The sequence below is a fragment of the Leguminivora glycinivorella genome, chromosome 5 (assembly GCF_023078275.1).
Source record: "Leguminivora glycinivorella isolate SPB_JAAS2020 chromosome 5, LegGlyc_1.1, whole genome shotgun sequence".
NCBI lineage: Eukaryota > Metazoa > Arthropoda > Insecta > Lepidoptera > Tortricidae > Leguminivora > Leguminivora glycinivorella.
Genome location: NC_062975.1, coordinates 26,031,773 through 26,059,409, shown reverse-complemented (window position 1 = coordinate 26,059,409; position 27,637 = coordinate 26,031,773).

Here is a 27,637-nt window from a genome sequence, read left to right as displayed (position 1 = left end):
AATTTACCAATCGTAATAATACTTTTTTACACCTTCAATATTTGTTTTGTGCGTTAAATGAGAAAAGTATTACTGTCATATCGGTTTAGGCTGCATTTCTCAAAGGATTGTTGCTTTTCTGTGGTGTGTGTCCTTCACCTGTGCGATAAAGCCAGGTGAACGACTCAGTGACAGGAAACCGACGCGTCGATCACTTGTCATAAGCCAGATGAACCATTACGAGGGGCGATCAATCGGATCAATAAGTAATGATAATGAGTATTAAAACATAATCTAGAATATGAGTATTATAATAATAATAATGAGTATCCTTATATTTTTATAATTAAAAGTAACTCTTCTGTGATTTATTTATATATTTTAATTTTTTCATTTGTTTTTTGCCCCCTTTAAAAAATGAAATCTTAATTATAGTTTAAATACCGTGTCAGTAAGCAAGTGGTTGCTTGAAGTGAAGTCACTTCATTATACTTCAGAGTAGCTATTATATTATAATTTTATTTAAAGGTCGGGTATAAAATATTAATGACCCCCTTCCTTGAGATTTGGGCGGCGGTTAAAAACTATTATAATGCTGATGGGCAGGTGAATGACGTCCATATCAGGTGAATGACCACCAAACTACAGGTGATCGACTACGGACGCAGGTTAGCGACGCTTGTCGTTAACTTGTCAAATGTGTCATACAAATTTGTACTAATTTGTCGTTAACCTGCTGCTGTTGTCGATAACCTGTGTATATTTATCCTTCACCTGATCATGATGTCGTTCACCTGAATTTTAATCGATCATAACTTCTAAAATAATTAATTGATATCGGTGCCTTTGACATTTTTGAAATGTTTGAGACGCATTCAAATGATCCCTACAAATCTTTTTAAAAAAATGCGACATTTAAAAAAAAGCAAATCTTTCACCTGTCGGTGCCAAAATTTTGAGAAATGGCCCAGTAACAAAACAATCCTAGAAATGATTCTCAACCATCGAATGGCAAATTAATATTTTAAGAAAAAAAAATGTCAAGTGAATCGATCGATCGAATCGACGAATAAAATCGATCGATACCAGTGGCCTATTTCACAATAGTGACAAAAGTCGCCAGACAGTGACACTTTGCCATTCGTTGCCTGTTCAATAAGAAAACAAGCTGAGTAACAATGTTACTTATCAACCCAGAAATAGGCACAGAATTGTCAATGTCAAGTGTCAAATGTGGTGAAATAGCTCACAGTGCCTATTATTCATGTGACATGTACTTAAATGTACATAAGCACGTTAAGCCCCGGTTCTATAACAAAGTAAACAAGCAAGCAATAACACCTAACTCCTTAACGTACAACGCCGTGCCAAACAAACTCTGCTCTCTGCATCTATTTGAATAATTTGGGGACCTCGGATGCTTGTGCAAAAATATTAACGTTTTGGATTGATTTGGATTGGAAAAGGTAAAAAGTTGAAAAAAATTGATCTAGAATAATTACAATAGCATAACATTTTATATAAATTTGCTTACTTTGAATCGTATGCTGTTAATATGTAAAAATTGATCATCAGATTACAGAAGTATTTCAAACTTAGTTCAACCTTTATGGGGACTGCAAGCCGATCACTGTAAAGTTGGTGTGCAGAAGTTCCAATATAAGTTACAGTTGAATTGCAGCCCGTCTTTACCAGTTCTAACTTAAGGTTTTAGTTGCTTGTTAGTAACGCTTTTTTCGATCACAAAAATGGTCGCAGTGATACATAAGGCGCTAAGACTCTTTACATTATAGTAGTAGTAGTAGTAGTAGTAGTAAACACTTTATTGTACAGAACAAATTACATGCACAGAGAATATTATAACGGTTATGTACAAAGGCGAGCTTATCCCTTTAAGGGATCTCTTCCAGCTAACCTTAGAATAACTGAGAGAGGAAAATAGATGGTGACAAACAACTAAAGTGCATCGGTATATATATGTACACTTAATATACATCCCTACTCTAAAAATGAATGCAATACTTATACCTAAATACATAAATTATAGCACCTATAACAAGAAGAAGTAATATTGTCTTCGGTTACAGCAATAGTTAGGTACTCGTGAAATAAAACTATGGAAACGGATTAAATCGCGTATAATGAATTTAAAATACATCCCGACGTTTCGAACTCTTTACAGCGTTCGTGGTCAACGGGTGACTGAGGAAAAAATTAAAATGTGCTAAAGCTACACGAAATATTAACGAAACATAACCACAAATAATATAGATTTCTAAGGCAGGTTCACACAAAAGAAGAAAGAGTTTTTTTAAATGAAAAGTTAAATCATACGTATTTTTTCCTAAATATAATACCCATAAACACAAAGCTAGGCTATACTCAATTATCTTCATAGATACTATCTCCTCGCATAATTGAGTGTGATATATGTTAATCTATCCGTCCATTTCTTCCGCGTGCGCATAGGTACTGCAAGTTTATTGTACATATTTCGTCCACTTCCGGTCGTTTTCGCAGATTCCTCCATCCATCACTCGCGCGCTGGACCGTTATCTTAAGATATACACATAATTATACAAGTATAACTATATCCCTGACTCATGGAAGTAGGGGAAAATATTGTCGAAAAACAAGGTTGGATGGGACCTACTTCATAAGTTTATTTTTGGTGTGTTTGTGTTGTTAATGTTAACGGAAACGGAATGGTACCCGCTTACAGATGTAAGAAGCGCTTGGAATACGTTGGCTCGTTGGGTGGACGACATCTGGAAAATTGCGGATCACAACTGGATGAGACTAGCTCAGTACCGGGACAAGTGGCGTACTAGAAGAGAGGCTTTTGCTTAGCAGTGAGCGATAAATGGCTGATATACGTAATTTTAAGTCAATTGTATGTTTTTTTTTCTTTTTGTGTTTCTGTGTTGCATTTTTAATTGTGTGTTATTGCAGCATTCAAATAAAGCTTTCATCTATCTATCCATCTATCTATCTGATATGTTGATGACGATTCCATTCATAGGTCGTTCATACACACATATCATGAAATCTAGTTTGGAAACTGAATATTTTGAGATAATGTGTACCGTGGGATGATATTTAAGATGCCTATGCCCATTATATCTGCATTGCATTTTAGGCAGGAGAAAAGCGGGAGCATTCAACAACCCGAACGACATACATTAATTATCATATTATGCAATAAGTGTCTCTACGTCTTCCAACAAGATTTACTCGTTTGGCGATTGTGTGATTGTACCTATACGTATGTAACAATATCGTGAGCGAAATAATTGCTATGTTTGTCAAAACTGAGATAAACTGTCACTTACTGTATCCAAATATTACATGACGTCTTGCTATTGAGTAAAGTATTCTGAGGGGTTACCATGACGTACTAAAGACGTTCAGTTTAGGTTGAGAGAAAGGGACACAGCTATAGCAGTTACACAGCTCCGTCCCTCTCTCTCAACCTAAACTGAACGGCTTTAGCACGTCATGGTAACCCCCCAGATCTCATGGTAATGGTAGCCAGAAGTACACAGAAGCCCTGAGGCAACAACGTACGAGCAACTAGGTATACATTTAATATTGAGTTACATCATTGGATATTAATCTCCTCAGTTACATATGCTTTGTATTATATATAAAGTAATCGTATATAATTACATCTACAATTCCAATAAAACAAAGCTCCCTCAAACTCGCTTATCAAACAAAATCAATTCTTATCTCCAATTCAATTTGCCGTCTCAACTTCTCGAGTGCGTCTCTTTAATTCCTGTCCCTGTCCCCTCGCACCGCTGTTTGTTTTTGCGCATTAACATTTTTATGACTAAACTGAGAGGAATCACTTACTAAAAAGGTACCACATTGTAAATACCACCCTTCAAAACAAAACAACATCGTGTTCCATAAAGTTAAAGATGAAATTGGAACAGTAGATAGAAATGTAGATGAAGATGATAAGTTGGTGGAGAAGTATGGCACCGCGCAATACATTAAGTACGAATGTTTGAGAAATTATAAATAATGCCTAAATTGTTGCCAAGATTGTTGTCATAATGTCCTCATTTTCTCGCAGAACGGTATTCTTTTGAAGAGGATAGTGATAAAAATGGTAATGAAGTTGTTTATTTAAAGCGCGTCATAACATAATGGTTAATGTTTCAGTTTTATTAAAATGTGAATCAAGTTTGGTGTGACAGTCTTTTGATTACATGAGCACATTGTTTGTGATTTGATGATTTTCTATTTAAGTACTTATTTGCAGAAAAAAGAGGACCAAACATCGCGATTCTAAAATATCATGAAACAAAACAATACAAATATTCTTTACTAGCTTTTGCCCGCGACTTCGCTCGCGATAGAAAGAGACTAAAAGTAGCCTATGTCACTCTCCGTCCCTTCAACTATCTGCATTTAAAAAATCACGTCAATTCGTCGCTCCGTTTTGCCGTGAAAGACGGACAAACAAACATACACACACAGTTTCCCATTTATAATATTAGTATGGAAGTATGGATTGCTCACCAATATAACAAGAGGACATCTAAAAATTAAGCACATAACTTTAACTATTGGTAGACAACAGGCGGTCTTATCGCTAAAGAGCGATCTCTACAACAATACTTATATACGTAGTTACGTACATATAATAAGGCTTGTTTCTAAAAAAAACAATAATGAAATCCGATGAATGATACTACGTCCAATTGTTTATAGTTTATGGCAACATGTATAGAAGTTGACCGAGCGATTTATAAATGTTTAATTGCGTAATTTCGGTATATTTGCAAATTGCAATGCATTCGGTTTCATACAAAATGCCTATTTTATTTACAAATGACGATAAAAATAAGTCATCCTCCGACATTTTAAGGTACATTTAGACTGCTGCAGATGAAATTAACCAGCTCTCAAAATTATGCGTTGACCCTAACCTGCTTAGTAAACCTTTTCTGATCAAAGGGAGTGCAGAGCCTCACCTTACTTACCCCGCGTCCTGCACCATAAATCCACTTACATTAACCACAAAGTAAAGTTTAAAACCATTTAAGTCCAAAAATCACATTACAAACTCGAATCTTCGCATACATTACCTTAGGTACAAACAAAATCGTTATTCAAATCCCTGCATAATGTTCTGGAGGGCAATTCAGAACTCTAGTCATTTCTTAGCATCGTTTTGTTATGGATATGATTTGAGACAATTTATGATTTTTCTTTGGTGGGTTTCGTAATTTGGATTGAGATTTTTTAAAGGATTAATTACGACAAAAGAGTGTTTAAACAGTATGAAATAAAGAAGCAATACATGCAATTTTATTTAAGGTCCAATGCAAACGGACTGCAACCTAAATGTAACTATTGAAAACTGCATACCAACGTTACATCTGAAGTGCACTGGGAGTGCAGTTTCTGAATAATAGAAGTTGCAGTTATTTTGCAGTCCATCTGCATCGTCCCTAAACATTTTAAAAGTGACACCAAACTATAAATGACCTTTGTAATCTATAATATACAGACATTCATCAAAATAGACATGTTTTTCATTCAGAACGTTCTCATAACCTTTATTATCATCATCATAACAAACATATAAAAGTAAGCGACTATCAGAATAGTCCTCCTGCATAATGTTCAGGAGTTGTGCGACGTTTTTGAATTTTAATACGGACTCTAACAAGTTTCGGGCGTCAAAGGAATCGTGTAGAACTCGAAAGCTCCTTGCTCTCGAGCGGAGCGGACGCGATTTGAGGGAACTTTTCTAAATCCTGTTTCGTATGTAGGTGAAAATGTGGAATTTGAATTTAGAAGGGTTCAGGTAAGTTTAAGGTAAAAAGTTGTATAGCCTGACAGAAATATATGACAATCGTCAAGAGTCTGATGTATGGGGTGACAGTTCAGTATAGTATGAAGAAAATAGTTCTGAAATTCCGCAACATGGCGCGTAGTGATATATTTCTGGTCAGGGTTTAAGTTGGGTAGGTACTTACATTTTCTTAAAAATTGACTAAGTTTTTACCTTATTAATTTTTGGACGACATTGAACCTGTGTTTAGCCAACCTAAAGCGCTTGATGATCTAGTTCATACCATCCTAATAAATACATGATGTTTTAGGATTCACATAATTATTTGCTAGAAGAAATATTAATTTTAATAAGCAGATGTCCCTCTTGCTCCTGTGTCACGGCGTCCGATCGAAGTAACTGATCAAAGGACCGTCCAGCGTAATTAGACAGGGAGACTTTGATAGCGCCTCGCACCGGACGGTAAGAATAATATGGACTGTTGCTTGTTGGTGCCGTTACAAATGTAACTTATGTTGTACACACCACTTAAAATGTAAAAACTGTTTTAGAAAAACGTCCAACGCTGCAGTGCAGCGTAAGTGCGTTTTCACATTATCCGATCCGATATCGGTTGTAGGACCGACATTTAAGCCGCCATCTTTGGTTTTTGCCTTTAAAATCCTTCCGACAACCGATATCGGATCGGATAATGTGAAACGGACTAAGGGAGACTTTGATAGCGCCTCGCAGTAAGAATAATATGGACTGTGGCGCCCAGAAAGGTAACATTCAGAATCAGATTGAGACTTAACCAGAGTGAGATCTAGAGAAAAGAACCAGCGGAGAATCCAAAATCAAAGCTTGCACTTTGCCCTCAGCTGTACTGTTTCGCTCACTATTGCAACATTACTTCTGCAGAACCTATTGCAACTGATTATTGCTCGTTGCTGGGAACGCTCCTGTGATACATTGTATACCTACAATTGAATTTAACATTATGGTTGCGCACTTTTGTATGGTGCGTAGATATTGAATTTTCATTAATGCTCAAAAATTTATTATATTTAGTAATATGCCTTTAGAGCATTCTCTTCGTATCAATAGGTTTCTAGATATATTTATTTAGTCCGTAAGGCATATTAAAGTATACAAACTATTTCTCAGTGGCAGGCCCCCTCAACTACCGGACGACACTAGTACCTGACTGGCACGCCAGATGGCGCTACTAGTCGAGGAATTCACTCAATTAGGGCTGAGTTATGAAGTCGTTAATCTCATTAGTGGTTCAAGCGAAGGCACGGACACCTAAATATTTGTATTTTTGCGCCTCTTAGAAGCATTTATTTTCGTGAACCAGGGCAAACGTGAATTTGAAAGTCAATATCGACTACATGCAAATCAACACCAATAGGCGCTCTTTCAGCTTTCTTGCTCCGGATTTTTCGAAACGTTGAAATAAATAAGAGTATTCGAGGATCGTGCCCTTCTATTTAATTTATGATTCCTTGTGGCTCATTTAATTTGTGTTTGGCATACATTTCACATTTATATATTCCCGGTTTTATATCATTTTAATTAAGCCTGAACCCACAAAAGTAAATGTCGCAATATCCCAGGCCAGTTTTCGGTAAATTAATGCACATAATTAATAAATGTTTGATCCAAACCTCCAAATTTAAGGGCAAAGGGTGTGGCAAAAACGGCAACAAAAAGGTGTCGTTTCTATCCAGAATTCCTTTTTGGGCAATTGAATAATAATGTCTTTTTTACAGACCCACATAATGGCCTTGATGAAATGTAGGTGAAGTGTATTTACAAATGAGATATAGGAATTTACATAACATACATACAACATACATACAATCACGCCTGTATCCCATGAAGGGGTAGGCAGAGCACATGAAACTACTCAAGTTTCAGTGCCACTCTTGGCAAATAAGGGGTTGAAAGAAAACGAAACTGTGACATGTGAAATTGTGAATTTACGTAAGTAGGTAATTATTGCTTACCTTTCCCAAAACTTCAATCGTTTCATTTTCGTACAGGAAAAACCAACTCAGTAAGTATCCTTAGTTTGCAATGAAAACCATAGGGCAACTAATCGAGGTTTGTAACTTTGTAACTATTCCCTAGGAGCATGACTAGTGCTGCCATCATTTTGCAGGCTTTTCAATATTATGGAGTCAAATTCCATCACCTACTGCTAGCATGTTTGACATTCCCTAAGATTACAATATGTTTTAGTAGGAATCACATCCACTCATCCACTCCTTCACGTACTTTGCCAATATGGCAACATAGGTACCTAAGTAACCTCCACAAACTAGTCATCAACTCATCAGAAAAGTCTAATACTAATAATTAACTCATTCCATTTTATCTTCTTGGTCCTGGTGTAACATCAGTTCCATAGACTATTAATCTAGCAAGACAAACAAGTTGACTTAAGACTAGCTTCTTTCACAAAACCATTGGTTTCTTTGATCCTGAATTAAACATGGATGATATTTCAAGACTGATCAATGAGATGGTATCGCCGTTGATCTAGCGTTTATCTATTGGATCTCAGTTGTTTTATTGAATGACAGGAGGTTTGCACATGAATGGAGTGCTGCCAGCAAAATGAGAGATTATCGTCATCTGATCTATGATTATCAGTATCTTGCAAAAAGATCGATAGTATATTATCATTTTGCGAAAACATTATCTTTTTCGCAGTGCAATAATCATTCATAGCAAGAAGATATTAAATACTAGCTTTTGCCCGCGGCTTCGCACGCGTTGAAAAGAGACAAAAAGTAGCCTATGTCACTCTCCATCCCTTCAACTATCTCCACTTATAAAATGCCGTGAAAGACGGACAAACAAACAGACACACACACTTTCCCATTTTTAATATTAGTATCGAATAGTATGGATTAGACAAGGTTAGATTATCAACCACGCTTTTAGATACTTTTCTAAATAAATTGTAGGTAAAGCTTTTGATGGTGTTTTAACACTTTTTGAACAAACCAATAAGTAAAGTAAGATTTAGCAGTTACTGCTATAGGTGTAAAGTTTGTTGCTATCAGTGAAAAAGGATAATATAATTCTCATACCCCCTATGATACAGGGTAAGTAGCTGATATTATGTGCACGCTTCATATACATACCTAGAACCTTTACTCTTCCATCGCGAGACTTTTTCACTCGACTAATAACATTGTTTGCATCTAGGTACGTATATTTGTAACCCGCTTAGCATAATTTTAGAATATGAATTCAATCGTTCAATTTTGTACCTTCCTTCCTTGTAATAAAGTATAAACTGGTTTCGAAATGCTGTCACGGTGAATACGTTTCTCGCGACTTTGAAGCTCAAAGTAGAAAAATAACTGAAAATGCTCTTGTGGTCATTGAAGGAAACTGCACAGACTCATCCTGCAGGACGCCCGCGTCTGATCATCGATTTCTCTGGATTAGATACGTAATGCCGCGTAACGGTGTCTTCGGCCAGCGCTGGCCATTACTGCCCGCCATGAAATATTTATGAAGACTCCATAATAACGCTCGCGACGATATCATTATACTTTGTGATGGGGGAGACAGGCGGGGCGGAATTTCTGAACGCTCCTTACCATTGCAAAGTCACAATCGCTCGCTTAGCTGCTACAGGTAAATAGTTTAAGTTTCGAACTGACTGATCGTAGTGATCGTGATCAGCTGCAGTCGGATCAAAGACCGAATCGCTCTGCGCAGCCGCGGCGCTCCATCCATATTAACTTGTTAATTAGATCCATAATACGACTTGCAGATGAGCTAGAGTGAAGTTGAATACATAAAAAGGGCTTTTTCAGCGATCGCATGCATTGTGGCGCCGGAGGCTGGCCGGAGGACCGGCACCAGAAGTTTGCGTGTTCGTAAATAAACGCGAACGGTATTCAACAGCCCTTGGTGCTGTATGCATAACGAATTTGAAGGAGGCAAACTTGGAGGCTCTGGTGGCTCGGATGGAGTATAAAATTCCGTAACAACATGGTGGAGGATTTCATTCGCCGGTCTGCTGTCGTTGAAGGCATAGCTCCGTCAATTAGTCCGACTAATTATCGCGCGTGAAGCAGTGAAGTGTTGTTCCAGTTTTAAAACTAAAGTGTCAAGTGTTTATGGATGTAAATGCCCACACTGGGTTTAGTGAGAGATGCGGGTCGAATGCAGTTGCGCGCTGCAGACGTCAGTTGGTTCCGTCTGCGTCCGCCAGGCGGCGTGCGTGTCTCCGAACATGGCCGACGTAACTGTCTACTTTGAATATTTTTGCATGGAATCTGCATTGCGTTTTAATCCATTAGATTATTGCTTATTTGGAGATGTTTGGGAGTCGTAAACAATATGAAACAAGTAATATCTAAATGGAATGTAGGGTCAAGAAGGGTTAACCGGTATGTCGAGTAGTGAGAACTAAACAAGTAAGAATCTAAAAATATTTTATTTACCAAAATATTTAATATTGGTTTAAGCTTACGGCCCAACCTGGGTGGTTTAGGAACGATGCACTGTACAGTTTATGTAGGAAACCACTTAATCAATCAATATAAACGTATTGTATGTGTAAGTTCTTGGACGGGCCTTGGGGCATAAGGTTGCAATGAAGTAAACATCCTAATTTTCGACATACCGATATATACCTAATTAGACGGGACCTCCATTGCTATTGATATAAGTTTGACTACAATGATGAGTCGATGACTATCATAGGCTATCATGGTTTTAAGAGAAGCAAATCCTAGTTAACATTTAAGAAACTACAAAACAGTGGAAGCCGAATACCTACACTTAAGGTACCTAAACTATTTACTTTGAATTACTATAGATTTTACTTATAAATCTAGGTATGTGCTCAAATATTTCTAAGAGTTGATTTAGGTTTGATATCCTTTTAAATCATGGCTACGAGTTGTAAATTAGTACAACATAAGTATTAAAACAAAATAAAGAGCTTTATGACAACTACTAGTTTTTGCCCGCGGTTTCGCTCGCGTTAGAAAGAGACAAAAAGTAGCCTATCTCACTCTCCATCCCTTCAACTATCTCCACTTAAAAAATCACGTCAATTCGTCACTCCGTTTTGCCGTGAAAGACGGACAAACAAACAGACACACACTTTCCCATTTATGATATTAGTATAGATTTACTATTCTAGAATAGAAAAAAAATCATTTTCACTTTTTAAGTCCTTTACTTATCTTACTTCCTTGCGTGGTCTGGTCTTGTTACTCTTCGAAACTTAAACTTAAAGTTAATTGCTGACTAGGTGCACTACTAGTGAAGTGAAAATTTAATAATAATCTTACCGACTGGTAACGTGGCTTTACCTAATCAGATCTACAATAAGATTAGTGTGTTTATGATAACTAACTAACTAGTATGGCATTGTGATCCAAAGAGGATCTTGGCCTCCAAAACGAGAGCACGCCACTTATCCCGATCCTGCGCAGCTTCCTGCCAATTATCGGCTTGCAGCTGACACAGATCCGCCATCACGCTGTCTCCCCAGCGGTATCTGGGCCGACCCGCCGGGCGGCCACCAGTTGGTCTTCCCAGATACGCCCTCTTGGCAGCCCGATCCTCTCCCATTCTTAGTAGGTGGCCGAACCAGCGAAGTCTGTGGGATTTGGTTACGCCGATGATGTTCGCGTCGCCCACCAACTCTTCTATTTCGGCATTCCTCCTTATCCTCCACGTGCCGTCATCTCTCTTGACAGGTCCAGGTGTTTATGATAATCGGCCATTTTTCTCTCCATCTAATTCGTACCGTGCCCATACGAGATTAATATACCTAATAGATTTAGGATAAACAACAATGACTGACCCAGCAAAAGAGGTTCCTAAGATATATTTTTTTAACCCCCGACGTAAAAACGAAGGGGTGTTATAAATTTGACGTGTCTGTCTGTCTGTCTGTCTGTCTGTCTGTCTGTCTGTCTGTCTGTTTGTCTGTCTGTGTGTGTGTCTGTCTGTGGCATCGTAGCTCCCGAACGGATGAACCGATTTCGATTTAGTTTTTTTTATTTGAAAGCTGTGTTAATCGGGAGTGTTCTTAGACTTCTTAGCCATGTTTCATGAAAATCGGTTAACTAGGTCGCGGTCAGGGGTTATTCAAAATTTTAATTTTGTGGTTAGGTTATTACACGTGTACTTAACTTACTTATGCACATATTCAATATATACCTCATTTAAATACTGCAACTAGTCAACACACCTTCCATTTACGCCCATACAAATCACTTGTCACCTGAAGCATATGTCACCACCTTACACCACTATAACTTTGCGTTTCCCAAATAACTTCACTAGCAAAACGCACCTTACGACTTCGAAATACGATTGCGAATTTGACTGTTATAAGCATTTTTATCTTTGTTATATGCAACCCTGTGCTGTGTGTCAAGACTAAAAGGGCTTAAGCGCCGTGTATTTTTTATAGGACATATGTCGTTTTGGAAGTTCGTGGTGGTTTGATGTGCTTGGTTAAGAGCGCCAGCGTGGAAAATCAAGTGTCAACGGGTCCTGATGTCGAGGGCATTCGATGCATGCGGAAAATGCGTGGATTTCCATTTAAATTCGGGATTCGGGATGGAAATGTTTAGCAAAACTCATGTAAAACTATTTTGACGTGCACATGCATGTTCAGGTGAAGGAAGCTCCTGGCACTGTTGAGGGAAATGCACACATTTTGTTAAATTTGTGAAGTGTTGTATTTTATTGACGAACCGAATTTGCTTACAATGTTAATAACATAGAAACAATGTTAATGATTTAGAAATCTGTAGCAGTTTTTCATTTACTCCTATCATTATAAGGTAGGTACTTACCATTTAGAAATAAAATAAATAAATAAATATTATAGGACAGTCTTACACAGATTGACTGAGGCCCACGGTAAGCTCAAGAAGGCTTGTGTTGTGGGTACTCAGACAACGATATATATAATATATAAATACTTATATACATAGAAAACATCCATGATTCAGGAACAAATATCTGTGCTCATCACACAAATAAATGCCCTTACCGGGATTCGAACCCGGGACCGCGGCGCAGCAGGCAGGGTCACTACTGACTGCGCCAGACCGGTCGTCAAAATTTTGTTTTGACATATCTTATTATAACAAGAAAATATTGGAGGGAAAGTAATATCTTCGATTTTTTTTATGAGATAGGAGCCACGCGCTCATTAAAACGCCTAATTTAAGAAAATAGCATTGCAACACCCGCAACACTGGGTTTTGAGAGTTTTATATGTTTAGTCGGCTTTAAGATGGGAATTCTTCATTTCTGGTGAGTGTGGGCGTTATTGGTCACAAAAAAGACTAATCCTTCATCAAAAATTCCACAAAAATGAGAAAATTGGAGAATCAAAATTTACATTGTACTAGTTATTCTTGTTATTATTTATTTTAAACTCATTATTATCTACTTGAACTAAAGCCAGAAATATATGACTATTGTCAAGAGGGCGCTGTTATTAAGAATAAAACGGGTGGAGGGAGGGGGGGGGGTCTGGTTGAGGTACTTGAGGTAACTGAGGTACAGCGAGGAAATGTCGCCAATATCAGTACAATGCCTCAAGGGCCTATTTTAGACATTCGCTAGCTATAAACTGAAATAGATACCATACACTAAAGAAAAAGCGATCAAGCTCACTGGTGGCGAAGCCGGGAGTCGAACCCGGGTCTCCAGCTAACGTGGCTGACGTGATAAACCGCTACACCACCCCGACCGCCGAGGTACCCGTCGAAATTTCTCTAGTGTATGTTATCTCTGAAGACTAGGCGCCTTCGCCACCAGTGGGCTTGATCGCTTTTTCTTTAGTATGGTATCTATTTCAGTTTATAATTTATATATAGTAGTGTTACTACTTAAAAAACAAATCAAAAGATATTTAATTTATTTATTTATTTATTTATTTATTTGAAAACATATTTCAATGACATTACAGATAAATCCAATGCGTCATGAAATTAAATAATAAAAAAAAACATTACAAAGAATAAAAGTATTATAACTAAACAATTGATTTGGGCGATGACGAAACAGCGTGGCTCCGTTGCGTCGTTTGCCCCGGTGTAGGATTCGGCAAGTTGCCCCGGAACCGCCGAAAAAGCACACCTTTCGGCCAGAAGTCTGCGCTCGCGATGGTGTCCTGCAGCGGCCGCGGCACGCGCACCACGAACGAACTGAAGTGCACGTAATGACGCGACTGTAGCTGGTGTACCCTCAGCGTGTAGCCAGTCTTCCGGCGAACGTACTCCACCACATCGTCAGCCACGGCGGAGTAATGAAGACGGGACACGTAGAGCGCCTTACTCGGTGTTGCAACCCGTAGACCAGAATTAACCGGCTCTGCGGTGCCACACAGAGTCTTACGAGGTGCCCTGCGCGCCTTCTTCTTCCGTTCCACCAGTGTGAATCCCTCCTTATCGACTTTAGCGCGGGAGGAATTCTCTTCCACTGGTTCTTCACACCCCTTATTAGGTGCATTAATAAAATAATTTGATTTGTTCCCTACATAATTCGCTAGCTTTTTAACCCTTAACACGGCAAGACATGAAGTAATGTAACCATGTATCTCTTTGCATGTTTTTAGGTATAGTTATGGGTCAAAACGAACCATTTTTTAGAAAAAATAAATAAAAGTATTTTATAAGTAGGATTTTCAGGACGTCCGTTAAAACGGACATTGCCAGGAATCTCACTGAGTGATGGCTCCAAAGGTAGTCCTAAAAAACGGACAACGCCGTCATAAGGTGTCCAAGAACAAAAATTAAATTAGGTATTATAAAGTGAAAAAACCTTAAATTATTAAAATAACACACTACTAAATAATTAAAAACACTTAAACAATCATCAGAAGATTAAAAAAGACACATGGCAATCCAAAAAACTATTAAGTATATAAATGTTATTATGGTATACAATCAAAACATATTCATCCCTTAGCCTAAACCCCAATGTTCTTATCTAATTTATAATTTCTATGGATCAGAGCATAATTCTTCTCGTTTAGTTTACTTACAAATGAGTTTCAATATTATAACTATTGAAAAAGTAAGATAGGTAGTCAATACATACCTTCCCTTCCTGAAATACACGTTTTTTATTTGGTGATTCAAAATGCCACCTTTTATCAAAATGTTAACTAAAACATAATTATTTTTACGCTGTTATGCCTATAGTAATATAGTAATTCACATTTAAGACATATTATGTAGGTATACGGAATTAAAAATAATCTCGTTTCGAACTCTGTACAACATCTGTCTGAACAAGAAATTATGTTTTCACGTCTGTCCCAATTGTAACGTGTAAAACTACCCACATTCAAAAATATTTAATAAATCTGTAAGTTTCTAAGCTACGGCTAGTTATAAATTACAATTATTGTAAGTATTAAGACTAAATACGTAAATATTCAAACCATTCATTGTGGTCTCACAGTTTTGACTTTCTTGTTTCTTTATTAGATTGACGACTGAATTCTGAGCACAGGAAAAGTTAACTTTCACATTAAAAATTACATATTTCTTGATCATATTGGCATGTGGCAACATAGTAGGATCATATTGATTATCCTTAGCCAGAAATAGAAGCTGATATATAATTTTATTGCGTATCTCCATAACATACTCCATGACTGCAGACTCTTGGTCCTTGGTGTTTGACATTAGGTATGGAAAGTTTTGCCAGAATATAAATTATTTCCTTTTTCTCTACACATGAGAAACTTTACTTTTTTTAAGTCTGTTCTGAATTTTGTGGTGAGTCATCCAGCATTTTAAAGACCTAAAGGATCATAATATCTTTTTCATCAGCTTGAAGAGGTTTCATGAGTGAAAATTGTTTATACTGCTAATTAAAGGCGGATTTTGCATTTGCTAATGAAAACCCACGTTATGTAAATTTAGTATTAAAGCATAGTTTGTATTTAGGCCCAGTAATTATAAAAACAATTAAGAATTTAATAAAAAACATATTTAACCCATTTATGGCAATGTCCGTTTTCTGTCACTATTTTGATTGCCCATAAGTCGGCACTGTCCGTTTTTTAGGACATGCTAGATGGTTACTTGGTTACCAGTAATATCGGCAATGTCACAAAATTGTGACACGAAATATTTCACAATTTCTGAATATGAAAAAATAAATTATTGCATCAACTTTATACACGAAACTAAAGTTTAACTCGTCTAGTAACAAAATCAACAGAAACAGTACACCTGGATGAATTAGTTTATATTTTATGACGTTACAAATGCACTTCGCCGCGTATTCCGAAAATTCGAAATTTCAACGGTCGCTTGCGCATAAACCGAATGTTGCCTAGTCATGCTATAAGCTCAAAGACGTAGTGTTTTTCTTCCACTTTCATGAACGTATAGCCTTTTCTAGCTAGCACTTAGTGTTTAAACTCTAGGTCACATTAAGTGACTGTACTAAAAAAGTGACAGGAAAGCTTTAAGGGTTAAGTTCAGTCTTAGTTTCTTATATAATTAAGTAAGTATGTTCAGGAATAAAATAGTTCTAATTAAATTTCGCAAAATGGCGCGTACTCACATTTCTGGTCATTCTTTAGCTATTAGCCGCACTAATACTCTACAACAGTCAACAATGTCATCATCATCATCCTCCTTGCGTTATCCCGGCCTTTGCCGCGGCTCTACAACTAGTAATGTAGAAATTGCAGAACATTCCCAAAAAGCGGAAACATTCTTGAGAATGTTCGCAGAACATTCCTGCAACATGAAATTTATTGTTTAAACGAGAGAATATACTTGAAATAAAGTTTAACTGGGCATAATATAAAACTATATGTTATTATACGGGATACCCCCATTTGCCAGAATTTCATTTGCCATAATTTTATTTGCCACCCTATTCAACAATCATAATATTGTTTCTCATAACATATTATGCCATAATCATTGTTTACTATATTAATCAAGTGCCAGAAACTTTGTTTCCCATAAAGTCAGTTTCCATAATGTCATTTGTCAGAATCATCGAAATCAGTAATTACCACATTCCATACCATCATTTGTCATCCAAATTAGCGACCAGAAAAGTCAATTTCCATAATGTGATTTGGCAGAATTATCGAAATGCGCAATTATCACAGAGACGAGACTACTAGAAGTACTAGAGAATGAAACTGCTATCAGAAAGTAGGTTAGGTTAGAACTGTGACCCCCTGGAAAATGAAACTGCTATCAGAAAGTAGGTTAGGTTAGGTTAGAACTGTGATCCCCTGGATAATGAAACTGCTTGAAAAGTAGGTTAGGTTAGGTTAGAACTGTAACCCCCTGGAAAATGAAAATGCTATCAGAAAGTAGGTTAGGTTAGGTTAGAACTGCGACATCCTGGAAAATTAAACTGCTATCAGAAAGAAGGTTAGGTTAGGTTAGAACTGTGACCCCCTTTAAAATGAAAGTGCTTGAAAAGTAAGTTAGGTTAGGTTAGAACTGTGACCCCCTGGAAAATGAAACTGCTATCAGAAAATAGGTAAGGTAATAATATGGGCAACAATTAATATGGCAATAATTGCTTATGGCGTTTGAATATTATATTAAACCATATTATTGCACTTAATAATATAGCTAACAAATAGTATGGCATTATATGATTATGGAAGGTAATGTTCGGATAAACAAGCAGTATGTCATACAATTTTTATGGTAAACAAATCATTCGGGCAAATGAAATTCAGGCAAGTTAGATTCGGGCATATGAATATTATGTCAAATGACTGTCGGGCAAACAATAGACAACCGTTATTATACATATAATATTGTCTATTACAGTTAGCTATTTTGTTGATAAGTGATAAGTTACCAATAAGTTGCTTAAATTCTCACTAAAGTATAGTGAGAATTTAAGCAACTTATTGGTAACTTGGGAACATTTCGACTTACAGACTTCACAGTTTTAGTCCTGACTTTTTTAAATTAGGAACCGAACTATTACTTACTACACGGCTCTCTCTACACTCTACAACAATGTAAACCAATTAATTTCTTAACATAAATAACACAATAAAGAAACTCGAAAAATGTGTTTTTCTCGTGATATGTGGCCTGATTCCGTGTGAGACGGCTCGTTAGGGTAGGTGGTAAAACATTGGTCATTAGTTAGCCGCACGATTTATTTGTGTTGCTTGTACGTAAAGTTGTAGTTTACGTGGATATTTTTTATTACTTTTACTGCATTGTTATGGCAACTAATTAACGGGAGCGATTTATGCTGTTTTCAAGTGTTTTTAACCCCCGACGCAAAAACGACGGTTTGTTTGACGTGTCTGTGTGTGTGTGTCTGTCTGTGTGTCTGTCTGTGGCATCGTAGCTCCCGAACGGATGAACCGATTTAGATTTAGTTTTTTTTTTGACTGAAAGCTGAGTTAATCGGAAGTTTTCTTAGCCATGTTTCATGAAAATCAGTCTACTATGTCGCAGTCGGGGGTTTTTTCAAAATTTTAATTTTGTGGTTAGGTTATCTAATAAATAATGTTATGTAAATTATTGGACAACGTAATTTAGCCGCCAACCACCTTCACAAAAGGGACTCAAAAGTTTAAAAGTTTCGTCTTATTGTGATAATCGAACTGTGTAAAAAAACTAGCTGGAACTAAATACTTACATTATAATTCGCTTTTATCAGTGTAATGCATGTCCATGTAACACTCCTTGAGTTGCAGGCGTCCGTAGGTTACGGTCCCGCTTTCCATCAGGCGGACCGTATGCTTGTTTGCCACCGACGTAGTATAAAAAATGTGCTGTCAGTACAGAAGGTTGTCCAACAAATACTAGACAAGTGGACACCCTTGCGTACACGACATACCTATCAGCTTATTTATATTATATTAGCTTTTGCCCGCGGCTTTGCTCGCGTTAGAAAGAGACAAAAAGTAGCCTATGTCACTCTCCATCCCTTCAACTATCTCCACTTAAAATATCACGTCAATTCGTCGCTCCGTGTTACCGTGAAATAGGGTCAAACAAACAGACACACACACTTTCCAATTTATAATACTAGTATGGATTACTACAATGTCGTGTCTACAACCGGGTAAATAAAAAACTTCAATGTACTATCAGCTGCAAAAGTGCATGGCGAATTTATCAATGAATTTATTCATAATTTCTCCATGCACTTTTGCGGCTGATAGTACATAATTACTCTAAGAACAAATTAAATTACTTTCATAGAAAATATTTTAACTTGTCATTTTAAGTAGTAACACTACTATTATGTTCTAAACATTAAATAAATGTCATATACAAAGAAAAAGTGACCAAAGCCTCCAGTGCTCCGAGCTGGAATCGAACCAGCGTACTCCGCTTACCGGGCGAATGCCAGAACCACTCGGCTATCGGTCCACGAAACCCTTCGACCCTTGCTTTCGTGGACCGATAGCCGAGTAGTTCTGGCATTCGCCCGGTAAGCGGAGTACGCTGGTTCGATTCCAGCTCGGAGTACTGGAGGCTTTGGTCACTTTTTCTTTGTATATGACATTTATTTAATGTTTAGTACATAATTATGTGACGTTTTTAAAAGAAATCTATCTACATGGCTGTTACGTAAACCAGTAACATTAAATGAAATGACTCGAGTACTCTTAAATCACAGTCGCTTATACAAATGTTAGCGCATTGCAGGCCATTCATAAAGAACTACATTAGTGTAATTTTGCTCGTAATATTTCTTCAGGATCGTTTGGCTGGCTCAAACAAGTTCAGCACGAACAAAACTAATCAAGGGGCGTAATGAACTTTTTACGTATTACATGTCGTTAAAACATACACATACCGAATTAAGAACCTCCCTCTGAAACCTAAGTAGTATAGTTTATTCGGCGTTTTTTTTAATAAAGTATATTTATAAATTAAAGGAAAAATGGAAAATTTGCGGCAACGCGATAGGTCGCAGGTTTTTTCCATCTTGCAATAATTTGTTCCATATATCCTTTAATTTATAAATAGGTATGTAGTATCGCTGGCAGACGTTTCTGCATGATCAGAAATAAATTTAAATTAATAAGGAAAGTTTTTGGTATCAAATTACAAGATTTCTTTTCTTCTGCCAAACGCGAAAATAGTTATTTGTTTTACAAGGGGGCAAAGTAGTTGTTTAACCGCACGTGCCAATATTGATACCCGAGCAAGCAAAAGATTCAAACAGTGAAATCTTAAGCGTTAGGAGGGTATCAAGGCACGAAGGCCACCGAGTGATAAACACAAATTTTTCACCACACCGACACGAACAAAATACTGACTATAAAACATCAAAATAAATGAAATCCATCAATTTATTAAACATTTATGATTAAAAATCATCATTTTATAGGTAAAATCTAGCAGCCATCAGATTAAGACATCGAGTTAAAATTTGTATGAAATTACTTTGCCCCCTTGTGGATAAAATGCAATATTTGCTATCTATTTTCAAATAGCAAAGAAAGCCTTTACCAGTTGGTGTGGTTAAAACAACTTTTAATCTTTTCTCCTGCAAATTAAGATAAGTAGATACTGCACATGATGAGTTGCAAGAACTACTTATCTCTAAAATAGACTAATTGTATTTCCTAACAAGTTTAAAAGGGAATAAAATTATGTCTTCATTCTCTCGGATATGTTACATTCTACATTACAATGTCAAGCTGAAGACCGATTCTGAGTTTTAATTCCGTTAATACGTATGACTTGAATAACAAATTATACCTTAGTATGTTTATATCTTAACACGTTTTTTTAAGATCTTAAACTGAATAATAAGAATTTATACACGAAATAAATTGTATGACAATACTGATCTTAAAATTTTGGCAATATTATTGTGAAAATATGAGTTACAAAATTTATTTGACACAATTGAGTCTGATAATAATTCGTAATATTTTGAACATGAATATGTTATATTTATTAAACTAATACCTACATAGGTATGTATGATATTTGTACAATTAAGTACGGTGGAACGTAAGACAATTTGCAATTTATTAAAAGTGCTTGTTTCTAGGCTTACTTGAGTAGCTAAGCACCGAAAATATGTTGCCAAAATTGCGAATGCTCTAATGGAAAGATGTCCATAGTGTTCTTGTTAAACCGATCTTCTTCGTCGAAACCCCATGAGGGTTGTGACCACCATAAGTCGCTGTACGTTGCAGTGCCCTCCACGCAGACCGATCTTTTGCCTTTCTAAAGGATCCCTGGAGCCCGATCGTCAACTGTTGAGAAGAGAACATTGTGTAATACATCGTAATCTAAAAGATAATGTTCTCAATAACTACTGAATTTTCTCATGAAAATGTCCAGTAATTTACGGTAAGAATGTTTTTTCAAAATTAACATTGCTATACTTGAGAAAAAAAATACTTTAGTGAAAACAAGGATTATTTATTATAGGATTTACATACTTCATACTAAGAATCGTACTTCGATATCATAACTACACTGATGATGCCAACAATTTTTTTTTTTTCAAAATGTGTATTGACTTCATATCACGATTTTAAAATAAAAAAATATGTCATTTGTTCTTATATGAAATAGAAACACACAAAAATATTTGAGGAAAATATGATTTTGGAAACTTCCAGGCTGAGAACAGCGGTTTTAGGCCTAAAAGGCGTACCACATTTCAGTGGTACGCTTTTTTGTATGGGCTTTGTCAGTCCAGTATTAAGTCGTTTTTGGTAGAAATAAAGATAATTTATTTTCCAAGTAAGCATATCGACGGTGAAGTACCATGAACTCCCAACTACTTAGGTTTTCGTACTTAGTTAGGAGTTCATGGCACTTCGCCATCGATATTACGATGCACTTATCAGGGTTCGAGGATATATATCAATGGATATATATCAAGATATATATCCGATATATATCCAGCCGGGTTCTCCGATATATATCAATGCACATAAATATCCGATATATATCATTTTTTTATGAATATTGCAAATCTAAAAAAATAAAAATAAAAATAACATTGTTAAAAATATAGTTTTTTTTGTTTGTTACTGTTTTTCTACTAAATGTTATGTTTTTAGTAGATTTTTCTTTATCCTAAAGTTGTATTCATAAATAATGCTTCAAAATAAAAATATACTTTCCATACAAAACTGATATATATCAAAGTTGATATATATTCGATATATATCATAAATATCCGATATTTTGATATTTATTATAAATATCGGATATTTTCGAACCCTGGCACTTATGAAAGTCAAATATTTGACTAACGAAATCAGAATCAGTCTCCAGCTATTAGTATAAGGATGTGTCCGCAAAGTTTAATTAGTAATTATGCGGGTATTTGTAATTGATTCCACGATCGCGGTTCCCATGCCTGTATTCCTGGTACTAGGTTAAGTTGAAGCCGTGTTAAGGCGCCTAGTATTGTAAAATATTTATTTTTCGATACCTAACAGACAAACTACAATGCTTACAAAATGTTATAGCTATACTGAGTGAAATAAAAAGGACCGGCCATACTTTTAATAGTGCATTTTGAGACTATAGAAATATGAGCGGCTCACTTCAGTCGGAATGTACCTATGCATCCAATTTTTTTTTTCGCAATTTAAGCAATGGTCCCATACTAAAAGTTCTTCATTATGATCTCAAAAGTCACTATGCAAAGTACTTTTACACTGACAGATCAGCATCTCATCGTTGTAAGGATTGTCCAAATTGGGTCGTAAGTTATACCTACTTTAAAATAAAGAACTGAATATCATTTTCACACTTGAGAAAAAACACGGTGCGGAACTCTCATGCGAGTTTCGTACATTGCGGTATTGGTGTGCTATTTTTTTCTACGCTCAAACAGTCCCAGTGACAAGGCAACTAATCGCATGTAGTCAGTTTCGTACGTCCATCCATCCATCTGGATAATTCAGTAAATAGGTCGTTAAGACTATCATTCGCCTTAAGCGTGCAAGTTCTACGCAATAAAGTATTACCGTACGCGTCTAAACTGACGAGGTTTTTGCGCAAATTGGCTAATGTACAAGTATGGGTCAAGCTGCTTTTTGAGTTGCAGTGACTGACGTACGAAGTAGGCTACAGTTGTGCAGTTTTTAGGGTTCCGTAGTTGACTACGAACCCTTATAGTTTCGCCATGTCTGTTTGTCCGTCCGTCCGTCCGTCCGTCCGTCCGTCCGTCTGTCCGTCCGTCCGTCCGTCCGTCCGTCCGTCCGTCCGTCCGTCCGTCCGTCCGTCCGTCCGTCCGTCCGTCCGTCCGTCCGTCCGTCCGTCCGTCCGTCCGTCCGTCCGTCCGTCCGTCCGTCCGCGGTTAATCTCAGTAACCGTTAGCATTAGAAAGCTGAAATTTGGTACCAATATGTATATCAATCACGCCAACAAAGTGCAAAAACAAAAAATAGAAAAAAATGTTTTATTAGGGTACCCCCCCTACATGTAAAGTGGGGGCTGATATTTTTTTTCTTTCCAACCCCAACGTGTGATACATTGTTAAATAGGTATTAAGAAATGAATAAAGGTTTTCTAAGATCGTTTTTTGATAATATTAATATTTTCGGAAATAATCGCTCCTAAAGGAAAAAAAAGTGCGTCCCCCCCCTCTAACTTTTGAACCATATGTTTAAAAAACCGGCCAAGTGCGAGTCGGACTCACGCACCGAGGGTTCCGTACAAACCTGCAAGCTTTACAAAGTTCGTTCATTACGACAATCGAGTCATAACTATGGTATTTTTATTGCAAAATGAAATTCATAACATTACAATGGGGAAAGATGGAGGAGCATAAATTTAAGAATATTTTGTAATGTAACTAAAAATTTAAGGTTTTCGGAATTTTTCCTTTATGTGTGCTATAAAACGTTGCTTCATGCCAAATTTCAAGATTCTAGGTCGACTGGAAGTACCCTTTAGGTTTTGATTCCCTTGCGAGTACTTGCGAGTTTCAAAATATGCAGCTTAAATTGCTGTTTCTTTTGATTGCGTTGACATAGAAGTTTTATTTTTTCACAGCTTCAAGGGACAGTAGACCTGAGTAGTAGTAGTAGTTTATTGACGCAGCGACCCAAAATGAGTCTTGGCCTCCGACACGAGTGTACGCCAATCATCCCGATCCTTAGCGACGTCCCTCCAGTTGTATGCTTGAAGATCGTGCAGATCCGCTTCAACGGCATCACCCCAACGATATCTAGGCCGTCCACTTGGCCTCCGTCCTACTGAGACACCTAGGTATGCCCTTTTCGCGCCACGATCATCCTCCATTCTTAAAACGTGGCCGAGCCAACGGAGACGATGGGCCTTAGTCTCGCCGATGATGTTAGGCGCAGCCACAAGGTCTTCAATTTCGGCATTTTTGAGGAGCCTTAAACTACCATCCGCTCTCCTGACAGGACCCAAGATCTTTCTTAGCACTTTCCTTTCTGCCACCAGTAACTTATTTTCTTCCTTAAGGGTCAGCGTCCAAGTCTCGCAACCGTACATGAGTATTGGTCGTATGACGGTCTTATATATACGTATTTTTGTGGTCTTACTCAGGAGCTTGGACACCAACACCTTATGAAGGGCGGCACTACATCGCAAGGCGTTTTGGATTCGGATGTCAATTTCCTCCTCCCGGGTATTGGTGTCGGTGACGGTGCAACCTAAGTATTTGAATTTGGCCACCCCCTTGTAAACGGTATCTACAACATGGAGATCTTCTCTTCTGACCCGTGTGTTCTTATAGCGCTTCATGTGTAGATACTCTGACTTTTCATGGCTAATACTTAGACCCACTTTCTTGGCTTCGGTTTCCAGCACTGTAGCGGACTCGACAATTTGCTGTTTTGTTTCACCAAGCAGGGCTAGATCATCTGCGTACCCAATCACCGCATGCTTTCCATTCAGCTCTAGCCCGTTATCCAGCACAAGTACTTTCCGAACCACATATTCCAGCACTAAATTGAAAAGCAACGGTGACAGAGCATCGCCCTGTTTTAGTCCTGTTATAACAGCAAATTCATCCGTTAGCTCATTATTCACCCTGACCCTCATTTTGCTCTCCTTGGTCGCCATTTCAATCAAATCCACCAACTTATTTGGGACACCAAAATTCCTAAGAATGGTGTACAGGGTCCTCCGATCAATGCTATCATATGCTTTTTTGAAATCCACAAACAATACGTGAATGCTCTGAGCGTATTCCCATTTCTTCTCCATAGACCTGAGTAATTGATATAAATTTCAGCTTCATACCTCCACGCGTTCCTGAGAAAAAGGGTCTTGACAGACGGACGGACGGACGGACAGACGGACAACAAAGTGATCCTATAAGGGTTCCGTTTTTTCCTTTTGAGGTACGGAACCCTAAAAATATGAAAAAAATCACAAAAGTAGAACTTTATAAAGACTTTCTAGGAAAATTGTTTTGAACTTGATAAGTTCAGTAGTTTTTGAGAAAAATTCGAAAAACTACGGAACCCTACACTGAGCGTGGCCCGACACGCTCTTGGCCGGTTTTTTTGCACAACAGTTTTATTGTACAAAGTTATAACACTGTAGCAACCAGTATACGTCGATAGACAAATTTTATCCGAGAGATATCGATTTGATGATTTGATTGATGGCGAGACTATTATTTTAGGGCGTTGACGTTGAGCGTTGTACTATACGCAAACTCGTGACTAGGATACTTAGTATGCAAGGGCCAAAAACATGTTATTGTATGTGGAGATTTTAATGTTAACTTGCTCGAGTCATCTAGTAATACTGTTAAAATGTTCTGTTTGTTTAAATCATTTAATTTATTTAATTTATTTCTTGAACCTACCCGGGTAGGTGTGACTAGTGCAACATGCCTAGATAATATTTTTTGTAACTGTGAATGTATAGATAAGAAATTATTTAACTGTTTTCATTCCGATCACAGCGGCCAAAGGGCAGCTTTCTTAAACGTTATTCATGATACTCCACAAACAATAACATATAGACCCATTACTGGATCTCGCTTGGAATTAGAGATGGGTAACTACCCAGGTAAATACCCGACGGTGGGTATTTACCGGGTAAATACCCGATATTTACCTACCCGCGGGTAAATACGCGGGTATTTTAATTTTTCTTCCAAATTTGACGTTTTTAAATGGTGTTTGGCCGAAAATAGATTAATTTAAGTCAGTCTTTGTAATTGTACACATGATGTTTATTCAAATTGGGAACGAATAGGTTGCTATGAGATAAAGAGTGATTTTAGTGTATCACTCCAACTATAAAAATCGTGTAATATCATTCTCTGACATACGGAAATAATTTCAAATGCTTTTAGTATAAATTATAAGTTTGATAAATTAAAACTGTAAATAAAAATATGTGAATAAAAATATTTTAAAAATCTCTTTTTCAAGCTCATAACTCATACATAGTATGTTTTATGACAAAAATGCATATAAACTTTTTTGTAGGAAATTGTGTATACTTTAGTTCGTACATACAATACTTTTCGATATTAATGATAGTTTCCATGAAATATGAAAAAAATACATTTTACCCCCCTAACCCCACCATAACCCCCTCCAACCAGTACTAGGAAGTTTATCTTTATCGTATAAATACGACTAATTAATGCAATCTTAAAAGCACTCATAAAACATATTTTTTAAATTATTTTTAAAAATATACATTAAAAACTTCTGTAAACTTAATTGTATATTTGACTGAACAGTTTCGTTTCAAATTGTGTATAAAAATTACAACCACTAACTTAGTATTTATCTCCATTTTAACACAAATCAGCATGTCCAACATGAAATGAATCTACCCGTCAATTTGGGTAGATACGGGTAAATACCGGGTAGATAGGTATTTACCGGGTAAATACCTGGGTGGGTAGATTGGGTATTTACCCACGACCCATCTCTACTTGGAATCATTCAAAAATGAAATTCTACATAGTTTGTCTATAATACCATTTTCGCATTATGACTGTAATCATTTGTATCAAGATGTTTTCAATGTAATTCTTAATCAATTTAATAACAATTTCAAAGTGAAATCTATTAGTGGGTCAAAAGTTAAAACAAAGTTTAGTGAATGGGCTACTGTAGGTATTCACAAAAGTAGAAAAAGACTTTATGAACTTTATGGTGAGAGAGAGCTGAACAAGAATTCAGAATTCCTGGACTATGTAAGAAACTACTCAAGAATCTTCAAGAAAGTGTGTTTAACTGCCAAGAAAAACTTTATTAGTTCTAAATTGAAAGTGTCGGACAACAAAGTGAAAACAACTTGGAGTATTATAAATAAAGAAGCTGGTAAATGTAAATCACGCGATTGTCAAGTCAACATTGTATCAGATAATCAACAAATAGTGTCGAACAGCGATGTTGCCTCGGCATTCGAAGATTATTTCTCAAATATAGCCGTTAACACCACAAAATGTTTACATTCTTCTGCGGCTCAAGCCCATTCATTACTTTGTGCTAATGTTAAGAAATGTAATAATTCATTTGAATTTAGTCAAGTAGACTCTGTAAATATTGTTAAAACATTCAAGTCACTCAATTTAAAGAAAACGGAAGACTTATGGGGAACATCAGTTAAAGTAATTAGTCATGTCATAGATATAATAGCACCTTACTTGGCCGTAATATATAATATTTCAATTTCACAAGGCACCTTTCCAGATCTTATGAAATGTAGCAAAGTCATACCGCTTTTTAAATCGGGTGATTCGAGTGATATAACCAATTTCCGTCCCATATCAATACTTCCTGTACTAAGTAAAGTCTTTGAGAAGCTAATGTTAAATGATCTACTGGGACACTTCAACAGACATAGATTACTTACAAGCAAACAGTTCGGTTTCACAAGGGGC